Source organism: Stenella coeruleoalba (assembly GCF_951394435.1).
Source record: "Stenella coeruleoalba genome assembly, contig: scaffold_143, whole genome shotgun sequence".
Classification (NCBI taxonomy): Eukaryota; Metazoa; Chordata; class Mammalia; order Artiodactyla; family Delphinidae; genus Stenella; species Stenella coeruleoalba.
Genome location: NW_027646418.1, coordinates 558,961 through 581,702, shown reverse-complemented (window position 1 = coordinate 581,702; position 22,742 = coordinate 558,961). Strand labels below are relative to the sequence as shown.

The 22,742-nt window shown below is 43.8% G+C and overlaps 1 long non-coding RNA gene across 3 annotated transcripts in view; it reads right to left on the bottom strand.

Moving 5' to 3' along the window:
* Nucleotides 1–18,070, bottom strand: part of LOC307181130 — a 341,735-nt gene extending 323,665 nt beyond the window's left edge. For all 3 annotated transcript variants that reach the window (XR_013825932.1, XR_013825933.1, XR_013825934.1), the window contains exon 1: nucleotides 18,017–18,070. This is a non-coding gene — a long non-coding RNA (uncharacterized lncRNA). The remainder of the gene's footprint in view (nucleotides 1–18,016) is intronic.
* Between the last annotated feature and the right edge of the window lie 4,672 nt (nucleotides 18,071–22,742).

The window sequence follows — 22,742 nt, the reverse complement described above, 5'->3', positions numbered from 1 at the left end:
GCTCAGGGGCACTGTAATTCACAAACCTGCAGAGTTATAAATGACAGCTATCGTCCAAAAATATACTGAAGTAAGGCTGCCAAGAGGGCTTGAAAGCAGGGCAGAATTGCAGGAAACCGATTTCAGGAGGTAGACTGGAATTGCATTGAAAGCATAGGAAAAGAGGCAGAATGTCCACAATGATGCACTTGGCCAAAAAGGGCATATGCGTTTTTTTCCTGAATATATTCAGGAAAAAACGCATACGCCCTTTTTGGCCAACCAAGCAAGCTTGCAAAGGAAATCTGCACTACAATGAAGTCTCACTTCCCCGCGGTCAAAAGGGCCATCTGAAAAAAGTGTAAAATCCAGAAAGGCAGGACAGGCCATGGAGAACTGGGAGCCTTGTTATGCTGATGGGCGGGATGTAAATTGCCAACAGACACTCGGGAGAAGTGTATGGTGTTTCCTGAAACATCTAAAAAACAAAGCAACAGAGCCTTCGGCACTTCCACTTATGGTCCTATAGCTTAGGGAAATTAAAATCAAAAAGACACAGCCACCCCAAAGTTTGGGACGCCTCTGTTTACAAGAACCTCGTTTACAGTACAAGTTCAACATCGCAGAAAGTGAAAAATGGATAAAGAAGTTGTGGTATTTACTTACAAAGCAATATCACTCAGCAATGAAATGTATGTCATCAGGCCCTTAGCAGCACAATGAGTGGATTCAGGTATGATGATTCTAACTGAAATAAGTCACACAGAAAAAGAAACATCATAAGATATCAGTAATACACGGAATGTAAACTTGGCTACGCAGAAACTGAATTACAGAACAGAACAGGGTCTCAAATTTAGAAAACCAACTTATGCTTGCTTAAGGGTAAAGGTGAGTTGGTGTGCTGCATAAAACCAGAGATTGAAATGAGCACAGATAAAGTTCCTTAAGCCAAATATGGAATAGACAAGAGCTACTCCTTGCTCAATGAAATGGACTCAACACCGCATATTAAACGCCTAAGAATGTACCTGACTAGTAAGTATCTTAAAACCTATGGATTGCTATGTCTCCGAAAGAGAATCAAGCATGTGTACAGGGGCATAAACGCAGCAGTGATAGGATTGGAGAGGTTCTTTGAGCAAATGAAGACCCTTTGAAGTCATATTGCATGGTACCCATTCCACGGGTTTCAACGACCCAGGTTTAAGGTATTCTTCCTTCAGCTAAAACATGCATGTGGAACCTAGAGTATGATCAACCATGTGATTGGGAGACGTGTTCAAATATGTCTCCGTTTTCGTACCCTGGTACTCGGGTGCAACATTCCAGATGCTTTACTAACACTCTCCCGACTTGGAGAATCAGTCCCTTTAACCTCCTGTTTGGCCCAGTTTGCAACTTCTGTGGAAGATGAACAGGAATAGCGAGAACCAATGAGAGACTAGCTGGAGGTGTCTGGACGGGCAAATTTAACTCTCATTTCCCACCAGGAAGAGGAATTAACCAAAGGCTCAGCGTGCCGTGCCGGAACCAGATTAGGGCCTGAAGCCATCCTGCGGTGTTGCGGCCAGCTCACAAGAATGCGAGTTGAAGAAAGGAGCTCAGGGGCACTGTAATTCACAAACCTGCAGAGTTATAAATGACAGCTATCGTCCAAAAATATACTGAAGTAAGGCTGCCAAGGGGACTTGAAAGCGGGGCAGAATTGCAGGAAACCGATTTCAGGAGGTAGACTGGAATTGCATTGAAAGCATAGGAAAAGAGGCAGAACGTCCACAATGATGCACTTGGCCAAAAAGGGCGTATGCGTTTTTTTCCTGAATATATTCAGGAAAAAACGCATACGCCCTTTTTGGCCAACCAAGCAAGCTTGCAAAGGAAATCTGCACTACAATGAAGTCTCACTTCCCCGCGGTCAAAAGGGCCATCTGAAAAAAGTGTAAAATCCAGAAAGGCAGGACAGGCAATGGAGAACTTGGAGCCTTGTTATGCTGATGGGCGGGATGTAAATTGCCAACAGACACTCGGGAGAAGTGTATGGTGTTTCCTGAAACATCTAAAAAACAAAGCAACAGAGCCTAGGGCACTTCCACTTATGGTCCTATAGCTTAGGGAAATTAAAATCAAAAAGACACAGCCACCCCAAAGTTTGGGACGCCTCTGTTTACAAGAACCTCGTTTACAGTACAAGTTCAACATCGCAGAAAGTGAAAAATGGATAAAGAAGTTGTGGTATTTACTTACAAAGCAATATCACTCAGCAATGAAATCTATGTCATCAGGCCCTTAGCAGAACAATGAGTGGATTCAGGTATGATGATTCTAACTGAAATAAGTCACACAGAAAAAGAAACATCATAAGATATCAGTAATACACGGAATGTAAACTTGGCTACGCAGAAACTGAATTACAGAACAGAACAGGGTCTCAAATTTAGAAAACCAACTTATGCTTGCTTAAGGGTAAAGGTGAGTTGGTGTGCTGCATAAAACCAGAGATTGAAATGAGCACAGATAAAGTTCCTTAAGCCAAATATGGAATAGACAAGAGCTACTCCTTGCTCAATGAAATGGACTCAACACCGCATATTAAACGCCTAAGAATGTACCTGACTAGTAAGTATCTTAAAACCTATGGATTGCTATGTATCAAAAAGAGAATCAAGCGTGTGTACAGGGGCATAAATGCAGCAGTGATAGGATTGGAGAGGTTCGGTGAGCAAATGAAGACCCTTTGAAGTCATATTGCATGGTACCCATTCCACAGGTTTCAACTACCCAGGTTTAAGGTATTCTTCTTTCAGCTAAAACATGCATGTGGAACCTAGAGTATGATCAACCATGTGATCGGGAGACGTATTCAAATATGTCTCAGTTTTCGTACCCTGGTACTCGGGTGCAACATTCCAGACGCTTTACTAACACTCTCCCGACTTGGAGAGTCAGTCCCTTTAACCTCCTGTTTGGCCCAGTTTGCAATTTCTGCGGAAGATGAACAGGAATAGCGAGAACCAATGAGAGACTAGCTGGAGGTGTCTGGACGGGCAAATTTAACTCTCATTTCCCACTAGGAAGAGGAAATAACCAAAGGCTCAGCATGCCGTGCCGGAACCAGATTAGGGCCTGAAGCCATCCTGCGGTGTTGCGGCCAGCTCACAAGAAAGCGAGTTGAAGAAAGGAGCTCAGGGGCACTGTAATTCACAAACCTGCAGAGTTATAAATGACAGCTATCGTCCAAAAATATACTGAAGTAAGGCTGCCAAGAGGACTTGAAAGCGGGGCAGAATTGCAGGAAACCGATTTCAGGAGGTAGACTGGAATTGCATTGAAAGCATAGGAAAAGAGGCAGAACGTCCACAATGATGCACTTGGCCAAAAAGGGCTTATGCGTTTTTTCCTGAATATATTAAGGAAAAAAACGCATACGCCCTTTTTGGCCAACCAAGCAAACTTGCAAAGGAAATCTGCACTACCATGAAGTCTCACTTCCCCGCGGTCAAAAGGGCCATCTGAAAAAAGTGTAAAATCCAGAAAGGCAGGACAGGCCATGGAGAACTGGGAGCCTTGTTATGCTGATGGGCGGGATGTAAATTGCCAACAGACACTCGGGAGAAGTGTATGGTGTTTCCTGAAACATCTAAATAACAAAGCAACAGAGCCTAGGGCACTTCCACTTATGGTCCTATAGATTAGGGAAATTAAAATCAAAAAGACACAGCCACCCCAAAGTTTGGGACGCCTCTGTTTACAAGAACGTCGTTTACCGTACAAGTTCAATATCAGAGAAAGTGAAAAATGGATAAAATACTTGTGGTACTTACGTACAATGCAGTATCACTCAGCAACGAAATCTATGTCATCAGGCCCGTAGCAGCATAATGAGTGGATTCAGGTACGATGATTCTAACTGAAATAAGTCACACAGAAAAAGAAACATCATAAGATATCACTAATACACGGAATGTAAACTTGGCTACACAGGAACTGAATTCCAAAACAGAACAGGGTCTCAAATTTAGAAAACCAACTTATGCTTGCTTAAGGGGAAAGGTGAGTTGGGGTGCTGCATAAAACCAGAGATTGAAATGAGCACAGATAAAGTTCCTTAAGCCAAATATGGAATAGACAAGAGCTACTCCTTGCTCAACGAAATGGACTCAACACCCCATATTAAACGCCTAAGAATGTACCTGACTAGTAAGTATCTTAAAACCTATGGATTGCTATCTCTCCGAAAGAGAATCAAGCATGTGTACAGGGGCATAAACGCAGCAGTGATAGGATTGGAGAGGTTCGGTGAGCAAATGAAGACCCTTTGAAGTCATATTGCATGGTACCCATTCCACGGGTTTCAACTACCCAGGTTTAAGGTATTCTTCCTTCAGCTAAAACATGCATGTGGAACCTAGAGTATGATCAACCATGTGATCGGGAGACGTATTCAAATATGTCTCAGTTTTCGTACCCTGGTACTCGGGTGCAACATTCCAGACGCTTTACTAACACTCTCCCGACTTGGAGAGTCAGTCCCTTTAACCTCCTGTTTGGCCCAGTTTGCAATTTCTGCGGAAGATGAACAGGAATAGCGAGAACCAATGAGAGACTAGCTGGAGGTGTCTGGACGGGCAAATTTAACTCTCATTTCCCACCAGGAAGAGGAAATAACCAAAGGCTCAGCGTGCCGTGCCGGAACCAGATTAGGGCCTGAAGCCATCCTGCGGTGTTGCGGCCAGATGAAAAGAAAGCGAGTTGAAGAAAGGAGCTCAGGGGCACTGTAATTCACAAACCTGCAGAGTTATAAATGACAGCTATCGTCCAAAAATATACTGAAGTAAGGCTGCCAAGAGTACTTGAATGCGGGGCAGAATTGCAGGAAACCGATTTCAGGAGGTAGACTGGAATTGCATTGAAAGCATAGGAAAAGAGGCAGAACGTCCACAATGATGCACTTGGCCAAAAAGGGCGTATGTGTTTTTTCCTGAATATTTTCAGGAAAAAATGCATACGCCCTTTTTGGCCAACCAAGCAAACTTGCAAAGGAAATCTGCACTACAATGAAGTCTCACTTCCCCCCCGGTCAAAAGGGCCATCTGAAAAAAGTGTAAAATCCAGAAAGGAAGGACAGGCCATGGAGAACTGGTAGCCATGTTATGCTGATGGGCGGGATGTAAATTGCCAACAGACACTCGGGAGAAGTGTATGGTGTTTCCTGAAACATCTAAAAAACAAAGCAACAGAGCCTAGGGCACTTCCACTTATGGTCTTATAGCTTAGGGAAATTAAAATCAAAAAGACACAGCCACCCCAAAGTTTGGGACGCCTCTGTTTACAAGAACCTCGTTTACAGTACAAGTTCAACATCGCAGAAAGTGAAAAATGGATAAAGAAGTTGTGGTATTTACTTACAAAGCAATATCACTCAGCAATGAAATCTATGTCATCAGGCCCTTAGCAGAACAATGAGTGGATTCAGGTATGATGATTCTAACTGAAATAAGTCACACAGAAAAAGAAACATCATAAGATATCAGTAATACATGGAATGTAAACTTGGCTACGCAGAAACTGAATTACAGAACAGAACAGGGTCTCAAATTTAGAAAACCAACTTATGCTTGCTTAAGGGTAAAGGTGAGTTGGTGTGCTGCATAAAACCAGAGATTGAAATGAGCACAGATAAAGTTCCTTAAGCCAAATATGGAATAGACAAGAGCTACTCCTTGCTCAATGAAATGGACTGAACACCGCATATTAAACGCCTAAGAATGTACCTGACTAGTAAGTATCTTAAAACCTATGGATTGCTATGTATCAAAAAGAGAATCAAGCGTGTGTACAGGGGCATAAATGCAGCAGTGATAGGATTGGAGAGGTTCGGTGAGCAAATGAAGACCCTTTGAAGTCATATTGCATGGTACCCATTCCACGGGTTTCAACTACCCAGGTTTAAGGTATTCTTCTTTCAGCTAAAACATGCATGTGGAACCTAGAGTATGATCAACCATGTGATCGGGAGACGTATTCAAATATGTCTCAGTTTTCGTACCCTGGTACTCGGGTGCAACATTCCAGACGCTTTACTAACACTCTCCCGACTTGGAGAGTCAGTCCCTTTAACCTCCTGTTTGGCCCAGTTTGCAATTTCTGCGGAAGATGAACAGGAATAGCGAGAACCAATGAGAGACTAGCTGGAGGTGTCTGCACGGGCAAATTTAACTCTCATTTCCCACTAGGAAGAGGAAATAACCAAAGGCTCAGCGTGCCGTGCCGGAACCAGATTAGGGCCTGAAGCCATCCTGCGGTGTTGCGGCCAGCTCACAAGAAAGCGAGTTGAAGAAAGGAGCTCAGGGGCACTGTAATTCACAAACCTGCAGAGTTATAAATGACATCTATCGTCCAAAAATATACTGAAGTAAGGCTGCCAAGAGGACTTGAAAGCGGGGCAGAATTGCAGGAAACCGATTTCAGGAGGTAGATTGGAATTGCATTGAAAGCATAGGAAAAGAGGCAGAACGTCCACAATGATGCACTTGGCCAAAAAGGGCGTATGCGTTTTTTCCTGAATATATTCAGCAAAAAAACGCATACGCCCTTTTTGGCCAACCAAGCAAACTTGCAAAGGAAATCTGCACTACCATGAAGTCTCACTTCCCCGCGGTCAAAAGGGCCATCTGAAAAAAGTGTAAAATCCAGAAAGGCAGGACAGGTCATGGAGAACTGGGAGCCTTGTTATGCTGATGGGCGGGATGTAAATTGCCAACAGACACTCGGGAGAAGTGTATGGTGTTTCCTGAAACATCTAAATAACAAAGCAACAGAGCCTTCGGCACTTCCACTTATGGTCCTATAGATTAGGGAAATTAAAATCAAAAAGACACAGCCACCCCAAAGTTTGGGACGCCTCTGTTTACAAGAACCTCGTTTCCCGTACAAGTTCAATATCACAGAAAGTGAAAAATGGATAAAATACTTGTGGTACTTACGTACAATGCAGTATCACTCAGCAATGAAATCTATGTCATCAGGCCCGTAGCAGCATAATGAGTGGATTCAGGTACGATGATTCTAACTGAAATAAGTCACACAGAAAAAGAAAGATCATAAGATATCACTAATACACGGAATGTAAACTTGGCTACACAGGAACTGAATTCCAAAACAGAACAGGGTCTCAAATTTAGAAAACCATCTTATGCTTGCTTAAGGGGAAAGGTGAGTTGGGGTGCTGCATAAAACCAGAGATTGAAATGAGCACAGATAAAGTTCCTTAAGCCAAATATGGAATAGACAAGAGCTACTCCTTGCTCAACGAAATGGACTCAACACCCCATATTAAACGCCTAAGAATGTACCTGACTAGTAAGTATCTTAAAACCTATGGATTGCTATGTATCAAAAAGAGAATCAAGCGTGTGTACAGGGGCATAAATGCAGCAGTGATAGGATTGGAGAGGTTCGGTGAGCAAATGAAGACCCTTTGAAGTCATATTGCATGGTACCCATTCCACGGGTCTCAACTCTCCAGGGTTAAGATATTCTTCCTTCAGCAAAAACATGCATGTGGAACCCAGAGTATGATCAACCGTGTGAACGGGAGACCTGTTCAAATATGTCTCAGTTTTCCTCCCCTGGTACTCGGGTGCAATATTCCAGACGCTTTACTAACACTCTCCCCACTTGGAGAGTCAGCGCCTTTAACCTCCTGTTTGGCCCAGTTTGCAACTTCTGTGGAAGATGAACAGGAATAGCGAGAACCAATGAGAGACTAGCTGGAGGTGTCTGGACGGGCAAATTTAACTCTCATTTCCCACCAGGAAGAGGAAATAACCAAAGGCTCAGCGTGCCGTGCCGGAACCAGTTTAGGGCCTGAAGCCATCCTGCGGTGTTGCGGCCAGCTCACAAGAAAGCGACTTGAAGAAAGGAGCTCAGGGGCACTGTAATTCACAAACCTGCAGAGTTATAAATGACAGCTATCGTCCAAAAATATACTGAAGTAAGGCTGCCAAGAGGACTTGAAAGCGGGGCAGAATTGCAGGAAACCGATTTCAGGAGGTAGACTGGAATTGCATTGAAAGCATAGGAAAAGAGGCAGAACGTCCACAATGATGCACTTGGCCAAAAAGGGCGTATGCGTTTTTTCCTGAATATATTCAGGAAAAAACGCATACGCTCTTTTTGGCCAAGGAAGCAAACTTGCAAAGGAAATCTGCACTACAATGAAGTCTCACTTCCCCCCGGTCAAAAGGGCCATCTGAAAAAAGTGTAAAATCAGAAAGGAAGGACAGGCCATGGAGAACTGGTAGCCATGTTATGCTGATGGGCGGGATGTAAATTGCCAACAGACACTCGGGAGAAGTGTATGGTGTTTCCTGAAACATCTAAAAAACAAAGCAACAGAGCCTAGGGCACTTCCACTTATGGTCCTATAGCTTAGGAAATTAAAATCAAAAAGACACAGCCACCCCAAAGTTTGGGACGCCTCTGTTTACAAGAACCTCGTTTCCCGTACAAGTTCAATATCACAGAAAGTGAAAAATGGATAAAGAACTTGTGGTACTTACGTACAATGCAGCATCACTCAGCAATGAAATCTATGTCATCAGTCCCGTAGCAGCATAATGAGTGGATTCAGGTACGATGATTCTAACTGAAATAAGTCACACAGAAAAAGAAACATCATAAGATATCACTAACACACGGAATGTAAACTTGGCTACACAGGAACTGAATTCCAAAACAGAACAGGGTCTCAAATTTAGAAAACCAACTTCTGCTTGCTTAAGGGGAAAGGTGAGTTGGGGTGCTGCATAAAACCAGAGATTGAAATGAGCACAGATAAAGTTCCTTCAGCCAAATATGGAATAGACAAGAGCTATTCCTTGCTCAACGAAATGGACTCAACACCCCATATTAAATGCCTAAGAATGTACCTGACTAGTAAGTATCTTAAAACCTATGGATTGCTATGTCTCCAAAAGAGAATCAAGCATGTGTACAGAGGAATAAAGGCAGCAGTGATAGGATTGGAGAGGTTCGGTGAGCAAATGAAGACCCTTTGAAGTCATATTGCATGGTACCCATTCCACGGGTCTCAACTCTCCAGGTTTAAGGTATTCTTCCTTCAGGTAAACATGCATGTGGAACCCAGAGTATGATCAACCGTGTGAATGGGAGACGTGTTCAAATATGTCTCAGTTTTCCTCCCCTGGTACTCGGGTGCAACATTCCAGACGCTTTACTAACACTCTCCCCACTTGGAGAGTCAGCGCCTTTAACTTCCTGTTTGGCCCAGTTTGCAATTTCTGCGGAAGATGAACAGGAATAGGGAGAACCAATGAGAGACTAGCTGGAGGTGTCTGGACGGGCAGATTTCACTCTCATTTCCCACCAGGAAGAGGAAATAACCAAAGGCTCAGCGTGCCGTGCCGGAACCAGATTAGGGCCTGAAGCCATCCTGCGGTGTTGCGGCCAGCTGAAAAGAAAACGAGTTGAAGAAAGGAGCTCAGGGGCACTGTAATTCACAAACCTGCAGAGTTATAAATGACAGCTATCGTCCAAAAATATACTGAAGTAAGGCTGCCAAGAGGACTTGAAAGCGGGGCAGAATTGCAGGAAACCGATTTCAGGAGGTAGACTGGAATTGCATTGAAAGCATAGGAAAAGAGGCAGAACGTCCACACTGATGCACTTGGCCAAAAAGGGCGTATGCGTTTTTTCCTGAATATATTCATGAAAAAACGCATACGCCCTTTTTGGCCAACCAAGCAAGCTTGCAGAGGAAATATGCACTACAATGAAGTCTCACTTCCCCCGGTCAAAAGGGCCATCTGAAAAAAGTGTAAAATCCAGAAAGGCAGGACAGGCCATGGAGAACTGGGAGCCTTCTTATGCTGATGGGCGGGATGTAAATTGACAACAGACACTGGGGAGAAGTGTATGGTGTTTCCTGAAACATCTAAAAAACAAATCAACAGAGCCTAGGGCACTTCCACTTATGGTCCTATAGCTTACGGAAATTAAAATCAAAAAGACACAGCCACCCCAAAGTTTGGGACACCTTAGTTTACAAGAACCTCGTTTACAGTACAAGTTCAATATCGCAGAAAGTGAAAAATGGATAAAGAAGTTGTGGTATTTACTTACAAAGCAATATCACTCAGCAATGAAATCTATGTCATCAGGCACTTAGCAGCACAATGAGTGGATTCAGGTACGATGATTCTAACTGAAATAAGTCACACAGAAAAAGAAACATCGTAAGATATCAGTAATACACGGAATGTCAACTTGGCTACACAGGAACTGAATTACAGAACAGAACAGGGTCTCAAATTTAGAAAACCAACTTATGCTTGCTTAAGGGTAAAGGTGAGTTGGGGTGCTACATAAAACCAGAGATTGAAATGAGCACAGATAAAGTTCCTTAAGCCAAATATGGAATAGACAAGAGCTCCTCCTTGCTCAACGAAATGGACTCAACACCGCATATTAAACGCCTAAGAGTGTACCTGACTAGTAAGTATCTTAAAACCTATGGATTGCTATGTCTCCGAAAGAGAATCAAGCATGTGTACAGGGGCATAAACGCAGCAGTGATAGGATTGGAGAGGTTCGGTGAGCAAATGAAGACCCTTTGAAGTCATATTGCATGGTACCCATTCCACGGGTTTCAACTACCCAGGTTTAAGGTATTCTTCCTTCAGCTAAAACATGCATGTGGAACCTAGAGTATGATCAACCATGTGATCGGGAGACCTGTTCAAATATGTCTCAGTTTTCGTACCCTGGTACTCGGGTGCAACATTCCAGACGCTTTACTAACACTCTCCCGACTTGGAGAGTCAGCCCATTTAACCTCCTGTTTGGCCCAGTTTGCAATTTCTTCGGAAGATGAACAGGAATAGCGAGAACCAATGAGAGACTAGCTGGAGGTGTCTGGACGGGCAAATTTAACTCTCATTTCCCACCAGAAAGAGGAAATAACCAAAGGCTCAGCGTGCCGTGCCGGAACAAGATTAGGGCCTGAAGCCATCCTGCGGTGTTGCGGCCAGCTCAAAAGAAAGCGAGCTGAAGAAAGGAGCTCAGGGGCACTGTAATTCACAAACCTGCAGAGTTATAAATGACAGCTATCGTCCAAAAATATACTGAAGTAAGGCTGCCAAGAGGACTTGAAAGCGGGGCAGAATTGCAGGAAACCGATTTCAGGAGGTAGACTGGAATTGCATTGAAAGCATAGGAAAAGAGGCAGAACGTCCACAATGATGCATTTGGCCAAAAAGGGCGTATGCGTTTTTTCCTGAATATATTCAGGAAAAAACGCATACGTCCTTTTTGGCCAACCAAGCAAACTTGCAAAGGAAATCTGCACTACAATGAAGTCTCACTTCCCCCCGGTCAAAAGGGCCATCTGAAAAAAGTGTAAAATCCAGAAAGGCAGGACAGGCCATGGAGAACTGGGAGCCTTGTTATGCTGATGGGCGGGATGTAAATTGCCAACAGACACTCGGGAGAAGTGTATGGTGTTTCCTGAAACATCTAAATAACAAAGCAACAGAGCCTTTGGCACTTCCACTTATGGTCCTATAGATTAGGGAAATTAAAATCAAAAAGACACAGCCACCCCAAAGTTTGGGACGCCTCTGTTTACAAGAACCTCGTTTCCCGTACAAGTTCAATATCACAGAAAGTGAAAAATGGATAAAATACTTGTGGTACTTACGTACAATGCAGTATCACTCAGCAATGAAATCTATGTCATCAGGCCCGTAGCAGCATAATGAGTGGATTCAGGTACGATGATTCTAACTGAAATAAGTCACACAGAAAAAGAAAGATCATAAGATATCACTAATACACGGAATGTAAACTTGGCTACACAGGAACTGAATTCCAAAACAGAACAGGGTCTCAAATTTAGAAAACCATCTTATGCTTGCTTAAGGGGAAAGGTGAGTTGGGGTGCTGCATAAAACCAGAGATTGAAATGAGCACAGATAAAGTTCCTTAAGCCAAATATGGAATAGACAAGAGCTACTCCTTGCTCAACGAAATGGACTCAACACCCCATATTAAACGCCTAAGAATGTACCTGACTAGTAAGTATCTTAAAACCTATGGATTGCTATGTATCAAAAAGAGAATCAAGCGTGTGTACAGGGGCATAAATGCAGCAGTGATAGGATTGGAGAGGTTCGGTGAGCAAATGAAGACCCTTTGAAGTCATATTGCATGGTACCCATTCCACGGGTCTCAACTCTCCAGGGTTAAGATATTCTTCCTTCAGCAAAAACATGCATGTGGAACCCAGAGTATGATCAACCGTGTGAACGGGAGACCTGTTCAAATATGTCTCAGTTTTCCTCCCCTGGTACTCGGGTGCAATATTCCAGACGCTTTACTAACACTCTCCCCACTTGGAGAGTCAGCGCCTTTAACCTCCTGTTTGGCCCAGTTTGCAACTTCTGTGGAAGATGAACAGGAATAGCGAGAACCAATGAGAGACTAGCTGGAGGTGTCTGGACGGGCAAATTTAACTCTCATTTCCCACCAGGAAGAGGAAATAACCAAAGGCTCAGCGTGCCGTGCCGGAACCAGTTTAGGGCCTGAAGCCATCCTGCGGTGTTGCGGCCAGCTCACAAGAAAGCGACTTGAAGAAAGGAGCTCAGGGGCACTGTAATTCACAAACCTGCAGAGTTATAAATGACAGCTATCGTCCAAAAATATACTGAAGTAAGGCTGCCAAGAGGACTTGAAAGCGGGGCAGAATTGCAGGAAACCGATTTCAGGAGGTAGACTGGAATTGCATTGAAAGCATAGGAAAAGAGGCAGAACGTCCACAATGATGCACTTGGCCAAAAAGGGCGTATGCGTTTTTTCCTGAATATATTCAGGAAAAAACGCATACGCTCTTTTTGGCCAAGGAAGCAAACTTGCAAAGGAAATCTGCACTACAATGAAGTCTCACTTCCCCCCGGTCAAAAGGGCCATCTGAAAAAAGTGTAAAATCAGAAAGGAAGGACAGGCCATGGAGAACTGGTAGCCATGTTATGCTGATGGGCGGGATGTAAATTGCCAACAGACACTCGGGAGAAGTGTATGGTGTTTCCTGAAACATCTAAAAAACAAAGCAACAGAGCCTAGGGCACTTCCACTTATGGTCCTATAGCTTAGGAAATTAAAATCAAAAAGACACAGCCACCCCAAAGTTTGGGACGCCTCTGTTTACAAGAACCTCGTTTCCCGTACAAGTTCAATATCACAGAAAGTGAAAAATGGATAAAGAACTTGTGGTACTTACGTACAATGCAGCATCACTCAGCAATGAAATCTATGTCATCAGTCCCGTAGCAGCATAATGAGTGGATTCAGGTACGATGATTCTAACTGAAATAAGTCACACAGAAAAAGAAACATCATAAGATATCACTAACACACGGAATGTAAACTTGGCTACACAGGAACTGAATTCCAAAACAGAACAGGGTCTCAAATTTAGAAAACCAACTTCTGCTTGCTTAAGGGGAAAGGTGAGTTGGGGTGCTGCATAAAACCAGAGATTGAAATGAGCACAGATAAAGTTCCTTCAGCCAAATATGGAATAGACAAGAGCTATTCCTTGCTCAACGAAATGGACTCAACACCCCATATTAAATGCCTAAGAATGTACCTGACTAGTAAGTATCTTAAAACCTATGGATTGCTATGTCTCCAAAAGAGAATCAAGCATGTGTACAGAGGAATAAAGGCAGCAGTGATAGGATTGGAGAGGTTCGGTGAGCAAATGAAGACCCTTTGAAGTCATATTGCATGGTACCCATTCCACGGGTCTCAACTCTCCAGGTTTAAGGTATTCTTCCTTCAGGTAAACATGCATGTGGAACCCAGAGTATGATCAACCGTGTGAATGGGAGACGTGTTCAAATATGTCTCAGTTTTCCTCCCCTGGTACTCGGGTGCAACATTCCAGACGCTTTACTAACACTCTCCCCACTTGGAGAGTCAGCGCCTTTAACTTCCTGTTTGGCCCAGTTTGCAATTTCTGCGGAAGATGAACAGGAATAGGGAGAACCAATGAGAGACTAGCTGGAGGTGTCTGGACGGGCAGATTTCACTCTCATTTCCCACCAGGAAGAGGAAATAACCAAAGGCTCAGCGTGCCGTGCCGGAACCAGATTAGGGCCTGAAGCCATCCTGCGGTGTTGCGGCCAGCTGAAAAGAAAACGAGTTGAAGAAAGGAGCTCAGGGGCACTGTAATTCACAAACCTGCAGAGTTATAAATGACAGCTATCGTCCAAAAATATACTGAAGTAAGGCTGCCAAGAGGACTTGAAAGCGGGGCAGAATTGCAGGAAACCGATTTCAGGAGGTAGACTGGAATTGCATTGAAAGCATAGGAAAAGAGGCAGAACGTCCACACTGATGCACTTGGCCAAAAAGGGCGTATGCGTTTTTTCCTGAATATATTCATGAAAAAACGCATACGCCCTTTTTGGCCAACCAAGCAAGCTTGCAGAGGAAATATGCACTACAATGAAGTCTCACTTCCCCCGGTCAAAAGGGCCATCTGAAAAAAGTGTAAAATCCAGAAAGGCAGGACAGGCCATGGAGAACTGGGAGCCTTCTTATGCTGATGGGCGGGATGTAAATTGACAACAGACACTGGGGAGAAGTGTATGGTGTTTCCTGAAACATCTAAAAAACAAATCAACAGAGCCTAGGGCACTTCCACTTATGGTCCTATAGCTTACGGAAATTAAAATCAAAAAGACACAGCCACCCCAAAGTTTGGGACACCTTAGTTTACAAGAACCTCGTTTACAGTACAAGTTCAATATCGCAGAAAGTGAAAAATGGATAAAGAAGTTGTGGTATTTACTTACAAAGCAATATCACTCAGCAATGAAATCTATGTCATCAGGCACTTAGCAGCACAATGAGTGGATTCAGGTACGATGATTCTAACTGAAATAAGTCACACAGAAAAAGAAACATCGTAAGATATCAGTAATACACGGAATGTCAACTTGGCTACACAGGAACTGAATTACAGAACAGAACAGGGTCTCAAATTTAGAAAACCAACTTATGCTTGCTTAAGGGTAAAGGTGAGTTGGGGTGCTACATAAAACCAGAGATTGAAATGAGCACAGATAAAGTTCCTTAAGCCAAATATGGAATAGACAAGAGCTCCTCCTTGCTCAACGAAATGGACTCAACACCGCATATTAAACGCCTAAGAGTGTACCTGACTAGTAAGTATCTTAAAACCTATGGATTGCTATGTCTCCGAAAGAGAATCAAGCATGTGTACAGGGGCATAAACGCAGCAGTGATAGGATTGGAGAGGTTCGGTGAGCAAATGAAGACCCTTTGAAGTCATATTGCATGGTACCCATTCCACGGGTTTCAACTACCGAGGTTTAAGGTATTCTTCCTTCAGCTAAAACATGCATGTGGAACCTAGAGTATGATCAACCATGTGATCGGGAGACCTGTTCAAATATGTCTCAGTTTTCGTACCCTGGTACTCGGGTGCAACATTCCAGACGCTTTACTAACACTCTCCCGACTTGGAGAGTCAGCCCATTTAACCTCCTGTTTGGCCCAGTTTGCAATTTCTTCGGAAGATGAACAGGAATAGCGAGAACCAATGAGAGACTAGCTGGAGGTGTCTGGACGGGCAAATTTAACTCTCATTTCCCACCAGGAAGAGGAAATAACCAAAGGCTCAGCGTGCCGTGCCGGAACAAGATTAGGGCCTGAAGCCATCCTGCGGTGTTGCGGCCAGCTCAAAAGAAAGCGAGCTGAAGAAAGGAGCTCAGGGGCACTGTAATTCACAAACCTGCAGAGTTATAAATGACAGCTATCGTCCAAAAATATACTGAAGTAAGGCTGCCAAGAGGACTTGAAAGCGGGGCAGAATTGCAGGAAACCGATTTCAGGAGGTAGACTGGAATTGCATTGAAAGCATAGGAAAAGAGGCAGAACGTCCACAATGATGCATTTGGCCAAAAAGGGCGTATGCGTTTTTTCCTGAATATATTCAGGAAAAAACGCATACGTCCTTTTTGGCCAACCAAGCAAACTTGCAAAGGAAATCTGCACTACAATGAAGTCTCACTTCCCCCCGGTCAAAAGGGCCATCTGAAAAAAGTGTAAAATCCAGAAAGGCAGGACAGGCCATGGAGAACTGGGAGCCTTGTTATGCTGATGGGCGGGATGTAAATTGCCAACAGACACTCGGGAGAAGTGTATGGTGTTTCCTGAAACATCTAAGAAACAAAGCAACAGAGCCTAGTGCACTTCCACTTATGGTCCTATAGATTAGGGAAATTAAAATCAAAAAGACACAGCCACCCCAAAGTTTGGGACGCCTCTGTTTACAAGAATGTCGTTTACCGTACAAGTTCAATATCACAGAAAGTGAAAAATGGATAAAATACTTGTGGTACTTACGTACAATGCAGTATCACTCAGCAATGAAATCTATGTCATCAGGCCCGTAGCAGCATAATGAGTGGATTCAGGTACGATGATTCTAACTGAAATAAGTCACACAGAAAAAGAAAGATCATAAGATATCACTAATACACGGAATGTAAACTTGGCTACACAGGAACTGAATTCCAAAACAGAACAGGGTCTCAAATTTAGAAAACCATCTTATGCTTGCTTAAGGGGAAAGGTGAGTTGGGGTGCTGCATAAAACCAGAGATTGAAATGAGCACAGATAAAGTTCCTTAAGCCAAATATGGAATAGACAAGAGCTACTCCTTGCTCAACGAAATGGACTCAACACCCCATATTAAACGCCTAAGAATGTACCTGACTAGTAAGTATCTTAAAACCTATGGATTGCTATGTATCAAAAAGAGAATCAAGCGTGTGTACAGGGGCATAAATGCAGCAGTGATAGGATTGGAGAGGTTCGGTGAGCAAATGAAGACCCTTTGAAGTCATATTGCATGGTACCCATTCCACGGGTCTCAACTCTCCAGGGTTAAGGTATTCTTCCTTCAGCTAAAACATCCATGTGGAACCCAGAGTATGATCAACCGTGTGAACGGGAGACCTGTTCAAATATGTCTCAGTTTTCCTCCCCTGGTACTCGGGTGCAATATTCCAGACGCTTTACTAACACTCTCCCCACTTGGAGAGTCAGCGCCTTTAACCTCCTGTTTGGCCCAGTTTGCAACTTCTGTGGAAGATGAACAGGAATAGCGAGAACCAATGAGAGACTACCTGGAGGTATCTGGACGGGCAAATTTAACTCTCATTTCCCACCAGGAAGAGGAAATAACCAAAGGCTCAGCGTGCCGTGCCGGAACCAGATTAGGGCCTGAAGCCATCCTGCGGTGTTGCGGCCAGCTGAAAAGAAAACGAGTTGAAGAAAGGAGCTCAGGGGCACTGTAATTCACAAACCTGCAGAGTTATAAATGACAGCTATCGTCCAAAAATATACTGAAGTAAGGCTGCCAAGAGGACTTGAAAGCGGGGCAGAATTGCAGGAAACCGATTTCAGGAGGTAGACTGGAATTGCATTGAAAGCATAGGAAAAGAGGCAGAACGTCCACACTGATGCACTTGGCCAAAAAGGGCGTATGCGTTTTTTCCTGAATATATTCATGAAAAAACGCATACGCCCTTTTTGGCCAACCAAGCAAGCTTGCAGAGGAAATCTGCACTACAATGAAGTCTCACTTCCCCCGGTCAAAAGGGCCATCTGAAAAAAGTGTAAAATCCAGAAAGGCAGGACAGGCCATGGAGAACTGGGAGCCTTGTTATGCTGATGGGCGGGATGTCAATTGCCAACAGACACTCGGGAGAAGTGTATGGTGTTTCCTGAAACACCTAAAAAACAAAGCAACAGAGCCTAGTGCACTTCCGCTTATGGTCCTATAGCTTAGGATAATTAAAATCAAAAACACACAGCCACCCCAAATTTTGGGACGCCTCTGTTTACAAGAACCTCGTTTACAGTACAAGTTCAACATCGCAGAAAGTGAAAAATGGATAAAGAAGTTGTGGTATTTACTTACAAAGCAATATCACTCATCAATGAAATCTATGTCATCAGGCCCGTAGCAGCACAATGAGTGGATTCAGGTATGATGATTCTAACTGAAATAAGTCACACAGAAAAAGAAACATCATAAGATATCAGTAATACACGGAATGTAAACTTGGCTACACAGGAACTGAATTACAGAACAGAACAGGGTCTCAAATTTAGAAAACCAACTTATGCTTGCTTAAGGGTAAAGGTGAGTTGGGGTGCTGCATAAAACCAGAGATTGAAATGAGCACAGATAAAGTTCCTTAAGCCAAATATGGAATAGACAAGAGCTCCTCCTTGCTCAACGAAATGGACTCAATACCGCATATTAAACGCCTGAGAGTGTACCTGACTAGTAAGTATCTTAAAACCTATGGATTGCTATGTCTCCGAAAGAGAATCAAGCATGTGTACAGGGGCATAAACGCGGCAGTGATAGGATTGGAGAGGTTCGGTGAGCAAATGAAGACCCTTTGAAGTCATATTGCATGGTACCCATTCCACAGGTTTCAACTACCCAGGTTTAAGGTATTCTTCCTTCAGCTAAAACATGCATGTGGAACCTAGAGTATGATCAACCATGTGATCGGGAGATGTGTTCAAATATGTCTCAGTTTTCGTACCCTGGTACTCGGGTGCAACATTCCAGACGCTTTACTAACACTCTCCCCACTTGGAGAGTCAGCGCCTTTAACCTCCTGTTTGGCCCAGTTTGCAATTTCTGCGGAAGATGAACAGGAATAGCGAGAACCAATGAGAGACTAGCTGGAGGTGTCTGGACGGGCAAATTTAACTCTCATTTCCCACCAGGAAGAGGAATTAACCAAAGGCTCAGCGTGCCGTGCCGGAACCAGATTAGGGCCTGAAGCCATCCTGCGCTGTTGCGGCCAGGTCACAAGAAAGCGAGTTGAAGAAAGGAGCTCAGGGGCACTCTAATTCACAAACTTGCAGAGTTATAAATGACAGCTATCGTCCAAAACTATACTGAAGTACGGCTGCCAAGAGGACTTGAAAGCGGGGCAGAATTGCAGGAAACCGATTTCAGGAGGTAGACTGGAATTGCATTGAAAGCATAGGAAAAGAGGCAGAACGTCCACAATGATGCACTTGGCCAAAAAGGGCGTATGCGTTTTTTCCTGAATATATTCAGGAAAAAACGCATACGTCCTTTTTGGCCAACCAAGCAAACTTGCAAAGGAAATCTGCACTACAATGAAGTCTCACTTCCCCCCAGTCAAAAGGGCCATCTGAAAAAAGTGTAAAATCCAGAAAGGCAGGACAGGCCATGGAGAACTGGGAGCCTTGTTATGCTGATGGGCGGGATGTAAATTGCCAACAGACACTCGGGAGAAGTGTATGGTGTTTCCTGAAACATCTAAGAAACAAAGCAACAGAGCCTAGTGCACTTCCACTTATGGTCCTATAGCTTAGGGAAATTAAAATCAAAAAGACACAGCCACCCCAATGTTTGGGACGCCTCTGTTTACAAGAACCTCGTTTACCGTACAAGTTCAATATCACAGAAAGTGAAAAATGGATAAAGAACTTGTGGTACTTACGTACAATGCAGTATCACACAGCAATGAAATCTATGTCATCAGGCCCGTAGCAGCATAATGAGTGGATTCAGGTACGATGATTCTAACTGAAATAAGTCACACAGAAAAAGAAACATCATAAGATATCACTAATACACGGAATGTAAACTTGGCTACACAGGAACTGAATTCCAAAACAGAACAGGGTCTCAAATTTAGAAAACCATCTTATGCTTGCTTAAGGGGAAAGGTGAGTTGGGGAGCTGCATAAAACCAGAGATTGAAATGAGCACAGATAAAGTTCCTTAAGCCAAATATGGAATAGACAAGAGCTACTCCTTGCTCAACGAAATGGACTCAACACCCCATATTAAACGCCTAAGAATGTACCTGACTAGTAAGTATCTTAAAACCTATGGATTGCTATGTATCAAAAAGAGAATCAAGCGTGTGTACAGGGACATAAACGCAGCAGTGATAGGATTGGAGAGGTTCGGTGAGCAAATGAAGACCCTTTGAAGTCATATTGCATGGTACCCATTCCACGGGTCTCAACTCTCCAGGTTTAAGGTATTCTTCCTTCAGCTAAAACATGCATGTGGAACCCAGAGTATGATCAACCATGTGATCGGGAGACGTGTTCAAATATGTCTCAGTTTTCGTACCCTCGTACTCGGGTTCAACATTCCAGACGCTTTACTAACACTCTCCCCACTTGGAGAGTCAGCGCCTTTAACTTCCTGTTTGGCCCAGTTTGCAATTTCTGCGGAAGATGAACAGGAATAGCGAGAACCAATGAGAGACTAGCTGGAGGTGTCTGGACGGGCAAATTTAACTCTCATTTCCCACCAGGAAGAGGAATTAACCAAAGGCTCAGCGTGCCGTGCCGGAACCAGATTAGGGCCTGAAGCCATCCTGCGGTGTTGCGGCCAGGTCACAAGAAAGCGAGTTGAAGAAAGGAGCTCAGGGGCACTGTAATTCACAAACCTGCAGAGTTATAAATGACAGCTATCGTCCAAAAATATACTGAAGTAAGGCTGCCAAGAGGACTTGAAAGCGGGGCAGAATTGCAGGAAACCGATTTCAGGAGGTAGACTGGAATTGCATTGAAAGCATAGGAAAAGAGGCAGAACGTCCACAATGATGCACTTGGCCAAAAAGGGCGTATGCGTTTTTTCCTGAATATATTCAGGAAAAAACGCATACGCCCTTTTTGGCCAACCAAGCAAACTTGCAAAGGAAATCTGCACTACAATGAAGTCTCACTTCCCCCCGGTCAAAACGGCCATCTGAAAAAAGTGTAAAATCCAGAAAGGCAGGACAGGCCATGGAGAACTGGTAGCCTTGTTATGCTGATGGGCGGGGTGTAAATTGCCAACAGCCACTCTGGAGAAGTGTATGGTGTTTCTGGAAACATCTAAAAAACAAAGCAACAGAGCCTAGGGCACTTCCACTTATGGTTCTATAGCTTAGGGAAATTACAATCAAAAAGACACAGCCACCCCAATGTTTGGGACGCCTCTGTTTACAAGAACCTCGTTTACCGTACAAGTTCAATATCACAGAAAGTGAAAAATGGATAAAGAACTTGTGGTACTTACGTACAATGCAGTATCACTCAGCAATGAAATCTATGTCATCAGGCCCGTAGCAGCATAATGAGTGGATTCAGGTTCGATGATTCTAACTGAAATAAGTCACACAGAAAAAGAAACATCATAAGATATCACTAATACACGGAATGTAAACTTGGCTACACAGGAACTGAATTCCAAATCAGAACAGGGTCTCAAATTTAGAAAACCAACTTATGCTTGCTTAAGGGGAAAGGTGAGTTGGGGTGGTGCATAAAACCAGAGATGGAAATGAGCACAGATAAAATTCCTTAAGCCAAATATGGAATAGACAAGAGCTACTCCTTGCTCAACGAAATGGACTCAACACCCCATATCAAACGCCTAAGAATGTACCTGACTAGTAAGTATCTTAAAACCTATGGATTGCTATGTCTCCAAAAGAGAACCAAGCGTGTGTACAGGGGCATAAACGCAGCAGTGATAGGATTGGAGAGGTTCGGTGAGCAAATGAAGACCCTTTGAAGTCATATTGCATGGTACCCATTCCACGGGTCTCAACTCTCCAGGTTTAAGGTATTCTTCCTTCAGCTAAAACATGCATGTGGAACCCAGAGTATGATCAACCGTGTGAACGGGAGACGTGTTCAAATATGTCTCAGTTTTCCTCCCCTGGTACTCGGGTGCAACATTCCAGACGCTTTACTAACACTCTCCCCACTTGGAGAGTCAGCGCCTTTAACCTCCTGTTTGGCCCAGTTTGCAATTTCTGCGGAAGATGAACAGGAATAGCGAGAACCAATGAGAGACTAGCTGGAGGTGTCTGGACGGGCAAATTTAACTCTCATTTCCCACCAGGAAGAGGAATTAACCAAAGGCTCAGCGTGCCGTGCCGGAACCAGATTAGGGCCTGAAGCCATCCTGCGGGGTTGCGGCTAGCTCAAAAGAAAGCGAGTTGAAGAAAGGAGCTCAGGGGCACTGTAATTCACAAACCTGCAGAGTTATAAATGACAGCTATCGTCCAAAAATATACTGAAGTAAGGCTGCCAAGACGACTTGAAAGCGGGGCAGAATTGCAGGAAACCGATTTCAGGAGGTAGACTGGAATTGCATTGAAAGCATAGGAAAAGAGGCAGAACGTCCACAATGATGCACTTGGCCAAAAAGGGCGTATGCGTTTTTTCCTGAATATATTCAGAAAAAAACGCATACGCCCTTTTTGGCCAACCAAGCAAGCTTGCAGAGGAAATCTGCACTACAATGAAGTCTCACTTCCCCCCGGTCAGAAGGGCCATCTGAAAAAAGTGTCAAATCCAGAAAGGCAGGACAGGCCATGGAGAACTGGGAGCCTTGTTATGCTGATGGGCGGGATGTAAATTGCCAACAGACACTTGGGAGAAGTGTATGGTGTTTCCTGAAACATCTAAAAAACAAAGCAACAGAGCCTAGGGCACTTCCACTTATGGTCCTATAGCTTAGGGAAATTAAAATCAAAAAGACACAGCCACCCCAAAGTTTGGAACGGCTCTGTTTACAAGAACCTCGTTTGCAGTACAAGTTCAACATCGCAGAAAGTGAAAAATGGATAAAGAA